This window comes from Rattus norvegicus, chromosome 1, assembly GCF_021556685.1.
Source record: "Rattus norvegicus strain SHRSP/BbbUtx chromosome 1, alternate assembly SHRSP_T2T, whole genome shotgun sequence".
Lineage (NCBI taxonomy): Eukaryota > Metazoa > Chordata > Mammalia > Rodentia > Muridae > Rattus > Rattus norvegicus.
Window position 1 is genome coordinate 39,949,021 of NC_141534.1, and position 9,687 is coordinate 39,958,707.

Genomic DNA, 9,687 nt, shown 5'->3' on the forward strand with positions numbered 1-9,687 from the left:
GATAAACATAGGAAAGAGGCAAACTCCAGGTCATAAACAACAGAACCCAATGCAAAATCTGCTGCTCACTCAGAGGACCTATAGTGTGCTTAACCATCATCTGTAACAGGAGATGTTAACATCATCTGTAACTCAACATCTGTGCCGTCCGCTGGCCACTGAGGGAACTGCATGCAGAGGGACCACAGACAAAAGTCAGCCAAAGAACAATTCATCAAAATAAATAAGAGTGAATACACTTTTCTTTCAAAAAGTCATACAAATGTATGGTCAAGGCAAACAACACCCAAGAAAACACAATAATGCAATATTTCATAACAACCCCAGAGTGCAAAGAAACAGCATAAAAACAATCTCTTAAACCTATAATAATTCTATATGTATTTCTTGAAATAGCAGTTGGAGTAAGCAACCAGGCTGTAATGCTCTTATAAGTTCCATAGTCTCATCAACCCTTCGTACCAATCTCCACCTGTTTGATTTTTCCTTAATCACAAATATGTGTGAGTTAGAATCCTGCGTCTCTCTGTGATCGAACTGTAAACAGTAGTCAATGTAACACTGGCAATCATTGACCACAATCTTTAAGTTTCCCTTGAAATACAAGAGCACAGCCATAACTTTGGAAAGCAGAACTCACCCTCCAACAAACAATCTATTCTCTAAAATCCAGTCTCTCTAAAACTCCAAGTCCATTCCTCGAGCTATAAAGTATGACTGCCAAGTCTTGCATATGAACGAGCAATGGTGCAGGCTCTAATACCTCACCAAAGAGACATTGTCCTAAATTCTTTTATAAGTCTGGTTTCCATGATAAGAGTTATATTAAAATATGATCCCAATCTAGACCTGTTTCCCTATGTTGGCTCATGCCACGTGTTGTTTAGAATGACTCCAGTTTTAAGCCAACTTTCTGTTACCAATGTTACAAATTTTTAACCATACCCAATAACTTAAAAGCCAGTCACCTATAGCCAAGACATGTAGAGCGCATTATACATTTAAAACCAAACAGAAAAAAAATGAAGTGACAACACATATCTTTAGTATTTAGATCAAATACCATTTTTACTTTTTCTAGCTGTCATTTTAAAAGAAGCACCTTGTTACCTGTTGAATCCAATAATCACAGTCAAAGATTTCTCTAAGAGAAACAGCTAACAGCTCCATTACCATAGAAGGTTTGAAGCTGCTGGCACCTTTAAGATCAGCTAGTGTAAACATTTAGCCAGCCCCCTGGGGAGCTTCCCCAGAGGACAGACCTAGACTCCTAGCTACATTCCTCCATGGATGCCAGATCCAGTCAGAGACAAGCATGACTGTGACACCAGAGATAACCAGTTATCTATGATGCAGGTCTCCAAAGGTCAATTTAAACTGCTTTTTATTTATTTGTTCCTTTCTTGAAAGGACTTAAAACTAAATCAAGGGAGGAATCAACCAGCATTTAAAGTTTTAACCATGTTTTTCTTTTAAACATGAAACACAAAACATTCAAGCAACTAGAAGCAAAACCCAGCCATAAACTGACATACATGGACAGCTAGGAGCACCAAGGACAGACAATAGACATAGAGGGAAGGAGCTAGATGGTGTCCCACCAAAAGGTCCCAGATATCATACTTAAAGGAAATAAGAGCCAGAAATAAGTGGGTGTGGTTGTGGCCTTGCTGGAGTAGGTGTGACCCTGGCTGGAGTGGGTTTGGCCCTGCTGGAGTGGGTTTGGCCCTGCTAGAGTGGGCATAGCCCTGTGGGTGTGGATTGTAAGTCTCTCAGTGCTCTGCTAGCAGCCTTCAGATGAGGATGGAGAACTCTCACCTCCTCCTGCACCATCCTGCCTGGACGCTGCCCTGCTCCTGCCATGATGATAACGGAATGAACTTCTGACCCTGTAAGCCAGCCCCAGTCACATGTTGTCCCTGTGAGAGCTGCCTCGGTCACGCTGTCTGTCCACAGCAGTAAAACCCTAAGTAAGTCAGAAGTTGATACCAAGGCCTGGGTATTACTGATAGGCCTCACCATACTTTTATTTGGAAGAATGTGAATTTTGGGACTTTGGATTTGGAAAGCCACGAAATGGTTTGATTGGGGCCCAATGAGCTATCCTGGCAGGAAGACTTTGTGGCTGTGAGTGATTTTAACTGCATAGACCTGGCCCAGGAGGCTTCAGGGAGAATAATTTCAGTGTGTGGCCTGGAGATTGTTTTTGTGGTGTTTTGGTGAAGAATGTGGCTGCTTTTTGCCCCTGTCTGAAGAGTCTGCCTGAGGCTAAGGTGAAGACTCAGATTCATTGCACTGACAAAGGAAGTCTCAGAAAAGCCCAGCAGAGACTCTGTTCTCTGGTTAAGTCTCAGGAGGAGAATTTTGGGCAAGTGCAGTGAGATTAGTAAAGAAACAATATATAATATATTGTTCGGGTATTAAAGGGGCACCCACAAGTGAAACGGAGCCATGTCTGGACCCAGCACAGAGGCCCTAGCAGATGCTGAGTGGATGCCAATGCCCACAAGTACTCAAGACAGTTAAAAACTATGCCTGTGTGAAATCTTCTATAAGCCCATATACAGACGTTCACAGCAGCACAGTTCTTTCATGAAGCCTTCGGTCTGGCAGTCCATCCACTGAAAAATAGGGAAGTAAAATGTTTGGTAATATATGGAAAAGGGCTCGGTGATGTGAATTATTATAGAACGATGAGGAGAAACTGGGTCAAGGGCATGAACATGAGATGAACTTTCTAAAAACACATATATTCAAAGACATGAAACTGTGACCAGGACAAATCCCCTGTTCTGACTGAATTTGCAAAGATTACAAAACTATGATGCTTGCCCGATTGAGGTTACAGGGACCTTGTCGCTATAGCAACCACCTTTACTTGGATGGACCCCATAGAATAAGAGGAATTACTTCAGTGAGGAAGTTGTGCTCAGTGATTTGAATAAATCTTATCCCCACGGAACCTTGTAGTAAAACCGTGATGCTTCTGTTCGGTGCCACAAGAGCAGGCTGTGTTGCCTTATGGGTCTGTGCCCATTTGCCCTTTTGTTTTTCTGCCATGTTAGGGTGCAACGTGAGTCCTTCACCAGATATAGCCGACTCCCAGAACTTGGAGGCAAATAAACATCTTTCCTTTATTAATATTACTATTAATGATTAATTATCTATTATTCTTCTAGGGAAAGACAATGGGTTAAGAAATTATGAGTAAGCTCTGCTGTTAACAGAAGTGTCAGACTTTCAGCAGCTCAGAAACAAAGACGACAATGCACACACACACACACACACACACACACACACACACACACACACACGTCAGCCTCGAATCCTGTGGAGCCACTTCCTGGGAGAGGCAGGGACATGAGGCGGGAGTCTGCTCCTCTCTGATGGCCATGCAGGTTGTGGCTCACGTCGAGTGCCTCACACATCTGGTTGTCAAGGACACAGAAAATCATGGGATGGTGGAGTGATTACGTGGACAACTGCTGGGGACGTTGTGAGCGTCCCAGGCTTCCACCAAGAAACAGCAAGGGATTTTAAATATTTTTAAAATGTGCTTTTATTGTCTCAAAAAATAGCAAGAGAGGTACGCTGTTTTTAAAGTCAATAAATAAAGCTACGACAGGTGGCACAACCCTTTACCCTAGAGAGCTAAGTCAGAAAGCTTGTGACATCCAGGCAAGCTGGAGCTGTAAAACAAAACCCTGCCGAGAAAAAAAGTAATAATAACAGAAAAAAGTAATAAAAACGGGGAAAATATTGCTGTAAAAAACTTATAATTACTAAAAAAAGTAATAGAGAAAAATATTGCTCCAAAAAAAACCTTAAAATTGCTAAATAAGATCAAACAGAAAAACTACTCCAAAATGTACCATCTGGGCTAACGACCAGGGAATATAGTATTCCTGCAGTTGCAAAATCTCTCACAGCCATGTTCATCCATTTCCTACCACAAAACTGAGACTACTCTGTAGGTAATGCACTGTTATCTACATCAAAACACCCAATATTATACATGAAGAGCAGCTCAACAACTTCCCTATGTTCATGCTGCACTCCCTGATCTGTTGGAGCGACTGTGGGTGTCTGATGTGTCTCCTCACCATGGAACAGTATTTCCCCACGTTAAAGCCAGAAATATTGTGGAAACAACTCCAAAGAAACCTCTTTGGACCTTCTCTCATCCACACTACGAAAAGAACAAGGCCATTTGCAAAAAATGGCAACAGCGTGAGTCCTGAAAGGTCAAAGGAGGAGGAAGAACGGAGGGTTTGCAAGCCACTCACTTCAAGAAATGCTGGAGGACTCAGGTACACACTCGCAGTGTGTCAACAATGTTGTCTTGAGGAAAAAATATACACAATGGATAACATATTACTTGACAAATCCACACCAGAACGACTGAAGCTAAGTCGTAAGACTCGAGTCGAGGAAGTTTGCTAATTGAGTTTATAATGTATGGAAATTATGTGATGCTTCCCCTTCGCTCCCCATCATGAGCTTGGTTTTTGGTGGAAGGGACGGTGTCTGTGAATGTCACCCGTGTTCCAGTGTCGCCCTTTGATCTTCTTTTCCGACACTTACAGTGATGGGTGACAGAGGGAGTAACCGTAGCCAACAATTAATTATTCTTTACAAGATGAGCTCCAATGTGAGCCCAATTAAAGAATTTCCGGACACCTCTTCCTTGCTAAAACAAGTACATTTAATGAAGAGAAGCCCCCGGTCTGTCACTTAGGCTTTCATTCCCGTGCACGCTTACAGAGGTAACCCCTGCCCTTCTTTCCCATCTGGAAATACCAATTGTCACCCTTTAAATGCTCCTTGTCCTCCTGACCCATGGAAATTTAACTTAGAGGCTTTTCTGGCTTTTTCCTCGAGATGAAACCATCTGGAAAGGTGTTTCTGGGGACAAACATGACTGCAGGCCATTTTAAGCAACAGAACACCATTCCCATATGCAAGGCACAGCACTTGCAAGAATGAAGCAAATGCTCAACTTCAGCCTGGACTCGGAAAGAGGGGTCTTGATGGACTCAAAGCTTGAATTCTTTGAACCCTGTTACAATTTCTCCATCATAACATGGAATAATAAACAAAGGGTTTCAAACACCACAACATTCTAACATCTTGTCAAAAGTGATTATTTGAAAGGTCACAACTGTGGCATGTGACTCCTATGGGTTCCAACAGGAATGTACTTCACCACACAAGCCTCAGACATCTCACCCCATCCAAGCTTAAGATCCCATCTGACAGATGTGTGAAGAAAGGTTTCAGTCACAAACAGCTGTGGAAACTGCAAACATGAGGCTTGGGAAGGACATGACTGTTCAAGGGACAGCATGCAGAAAAGATTTTATGATAATCTCTCCCTGGTTGTGTTAAGAGCTATTGAAATCTACACATGTGACAAAATTTCACACACACACACACACACACACACACACACACACACACACAGACCGACACAAAGACACACATACACACACATAGGCACAGACATAGACACACAGACACACACACAGACACACACACACACATAGGCACACACACAGAGACATAGACACACAGAGACACACACATAGACACACAGACATACACACACACACACACACACACACACACACACAAAATGAGATGTAACATAATTTCCAAAATGTCAATAGGTGACTTTATTTCACAGATAACAACTTCCAATTTAGAACAACCATCTCTATAGTTCTACAATGGAGGCTCCTTGGGCGAGGCTGGATGAAGATTCTGTACGAGTGTTCCTGGACCGTTTTAAAACTCTGACTGGTGCTACATTATTTTTTTAATATTAACGGCTTTTGTTTTTTTCTTTTTCAGTTGGTTGTTTTTGTTTTGTGTTTTGTTTTGTGTCTCAGACTGGATTGAAAATTCTAGACAGTCTGATCCTGTGGTTTAATTTTCCTACACATTTAAACACAGTTAAACTTCAGGGATGGCTACCTTGAAATTCTGTTGCAAAGTAGCAAAGCTCCCATGATCTTTAAGGTAAGAATGGATTCTATCAACTGATAAACAGGTTCGGGGCTCGGACCCAGCAAGGTATGATGTGGGACTTTTTGTCCTTTTTTTTTTTTAATTTTCTCATTAGAAAAAAATTTTTTATAAATTGCTTTTTGTATTAATTTTTCTTTTTTTAATTTTTTATTAGATGTATTTTTGTACTTACACTTCAGATGTTATTTCCCTTCCCGCCTTCCTGTCCATCAGCCCCCATTCCCTCCCCCTCTCCTCCCCCAACTTTTTGTCTTTTTAATTGAAAATAGTTTCTTCCCTCACAGGATACACGCCAAGGAGAGTTTCCACTTCCTGGGATCCAATAGGAGGGAAGTGTGAATCTTCCTGGGAAGGGGAAATGGAATCCAAAGGAATTTTGTAAACATCTGATTTGCTAGGGGCTTCTTTAAAATGTGTGCCTTGTTAAGTTTAAACCCTTGCACTGCATGGAAAACTGGGTTATGAGGTGCACCTAGGTAGTGGGGACACCAGGTCAGGCTTAAAGAGCAACAGAGCAAATGGGTAGAATCCCAGGATGGCTCACAAATGAGCCCCCCACACGCAAGAGTGAGGGCCCACTGCACACAACAAGTACACATGTCGAAGCCTGATTTGCCCAGAGGCTGAGAGTGACATGTTTACCTGGCGGCTGGATGGTTAGCATTTTAAGGAGAATCCATGTGTTGCCAGACAAAGCAACATTCCTACCTTTATTCTTGTCAGGTTTGTATTCCCCGTCTCCCAAGATATCTTCGAGATCCTTGTCTGACCAACCTACAGAAAAACCACACATTTCAGTGGCCAAAAGAAAAAATCTCAGCAGCAAACATTTGGATTAGTTAAAGTTGTCCATGACACGTGAATGTTCTTCATGGAACTGAGAGTGTGGTTCAGTGGCACAGCAGATGTAAGGTCTCAGAACCACACCTTGTGCTCATACTAAGGATCGATGAGGAGGGGGAGAAGGAGGAGGAAGGGAAGGAGGTTGAGGGAAGTGAACAAGGAAAAAAGGGGGTAGGCAAAATTTCAACCAGCCCCTCAGACAGCTCACTGCCGATGTATATGTTCTGTAGAACGTCCAATCATCTTGAGCGTTTGTGCGACCACAGAGAGAAGAAATACAATCCTATAATTAAGTTCAGATGAGACGCCATCCCCCTGCTTGGATGGCAGCTCTCTGAGGTCTGACTCTATAGAAGACTCTGCTTCTTAACTGAACCAAGGAGATTAATGCCTTTCTGCAAAAATAAGTCTCAACTTTCTCACAATCTGCAACACAATCACAGATGACTAATACGAGAAGCAGAATCATTATTAACCATAGTTCAGTAATTAAGTACACATCTTCCTGAATGTCCTATGCTCTGTGTGCAAAGTATGCTTAAAGCCGTCCCGCTGTATTCCAGAGGACAGGGGGGTGATTTGCTAAGCCCCTGGCATCACTGTCCCTTCTCTTACTTGACTTTGTCTGCTTTGTGTCATGAGACCACTTTTGCCAGGCAGAATGAACGTCGTGCCAACTGGATGGCTTGGGAAGCATTTCTTAAAACTGAATGAAATGAATCCATCAGTCCAGGACAGCCACTGATGGTGCTTGTCGAAAAGATTTCGGGCGAAGCCTTTATAAGCTACCGTGAGTCTTTTCCAGTGGTATGGGTGGTGTTAGCAGCAAATTAGATTTTTTTTATTATAGCATGCAGCATTACACTGAAGTTTTATAAACCATAAGAGAACGAGGTTTTCTAAAAGACTAACCTGCAATGCTAGAAAACTACAAACGGGCACAAGTCCATTGAACGGGTGTTGTAGTTCAAACGTGAAATTTCCCTATAGGCTCATGTGCTGGGACTCTTGAGGGCTGCTTTTGGATATACATCACTGAAAGTTGACATCTGGGTTTTACTAGCCCACTTCCTGTCTCTGTCTCTGCACTTCCTGTGTGTGGATACAAATCGAGCAGCAGAGTCATATCGGGGCCTCATCACTTCTAAAATGATAAGCTGAAAGAATCCTTCCTCTCCTCTTCGCTTGCTAGGTCCTTGTTCAGGGCAACCAGAAAAGTAATGGAAGGAGAACTAAGTGAGGAAAGGTTACTAAACACTTTTAAAAATGTATTATTCAGTTATATATCTCTTTTAAACCCTTTTGAATTTAATTGTTTTTAAGTGTGTGTGTGTGGGTGTGTGTGTGTGTGTAGGTCAGAGGACAGCTTTCAAGTTGCATATCTCAATATGAGAATCCAGGTATCTCCTAGAAAGACTGACATTCTAGAAATTTCTAAGAAGTATAAAATAATGCCACTCTCTGACAAATTGTTTTTCTCTCGACACACAGACTCATACAATGTGCTATTTATGTTAATATGTATTGGTTTAGTATTATCATTTTATACGAACAATACTGATTTTTTTTAAAAAATTAAATATATAGATGATAAACAGAGATAGATATGACACACACAGACAATAGTTATTGAGATTCCGAATAATTCAGAGAATCCCAAGACCAAAATATATCAGTACTACCGTTGTGGGGTTCTCTTACAGTTCGACGTGGCCCAGATCTGGCCCAGATCTACAGTACTCTGGATGTCTCAGAACGCCATTGCAGGTATAAGACAAACCATACCAGGAGCTATAGCACTGGCCTGCGATGTCGAGCATCTAGAACTTACCTCCTCCTTCTCCTGTACTTGGCTTTTTGGGGCCATCTAGATCATTCCAATCATCCAAGGTCTTCCAAGTCAAACCCATCAAGTTCTGGGGACCACAGAACAAAAGAGATAATCACTGCTGTACTGGGTAGTTTTTATGTCGGCATGAGCTAGAGCCATCTGCAAGGAGGGAACCGTGTTTATGAAAAGGCCTCCATAAGCTCAGGCTGGTAGGCATTTTCTCAGTGATCGATCAGTGGAGAAGGACACGGTACACCATGGAAGGTACCATCCCTACGATGGTGGTCATAAGCCAAATAAAATAAACCCTTTCTTTTCCATGTTGGTTTTGATCGTGGTGTTTAATTATTACCATAGAAACACAAACTAGGATACCCACTGAAACAGGTAACTGATGTGGAAAATCCTTCCTTCCTTTTTTCCTCTGAGAGCTTGTCTTACCCATAGGATTTGACGATGCTCTAGTTTTTCCTGGCCTTCTCGCTGTAGTAGTTGTGATGTGGTCCCATCTCTCTGAAAATAGAATGGAAAACAGCAATAAAAAATAAATAATAATAAAATGTATAACTACATCATAATTTAAGGAAGTCACACTGTGAATAGACCATCGTTAGTACTTATTAAAGCTCCTATATAAATTGATGACTACCCAGAGAAAGATGGCAAAGAGATAGAACAGGTTTAAGTGAGGGAGATTATAACCATTCTTCATAGGTTGGGGACCGAGAGACCCACATCTCACCACTTGACCAGAGAAAGAACATGAGCCCAGATCTGTTGCACACATGGAGTAGGGAATTCTAGACAATCCCCGAGACCTTTGAGCTATGGTTTCCTCCACTGTTAGTGCAAGAACTGAACAGCAGATTATGATGCCCAGAGATGAATGAGCTGGTGTTGTCTGTAGTGTGCAGAGAATTGTTTTATAAGCTAGCATTTATGTGATGTACAGAGAACTGCTTTACAAACTGAAAGAGGTTAAA

At 41.9% G+C, this 9,687-nt stretch overlaps 1 long non-coding RNA gene across 1 annotated transcript; it reads right to left on the reverse strand.

Moving 5' to 3' along the window:
* Positions 1 to 225: 225 nt before the first annotated feature.
* Positions 226 to 9,217, reverse strand: LOC148006917 (uncharacterized). Its single transcript, XR_015645028.1, has 4 exons — positions 9,146 to 9,217; positions 8,705 to 8,789; positions 6,739 to 6,804; positions 226 to 2,621 (listed from the first exon to the last, which is right to left on the reverse strand). It is a non-coding gene; the product is annotated as an uncharacterized LOC148006917 (long non-coding RNA).
* Positions 9,218 to 9,687: the final 470 nt, after the last annotated feature.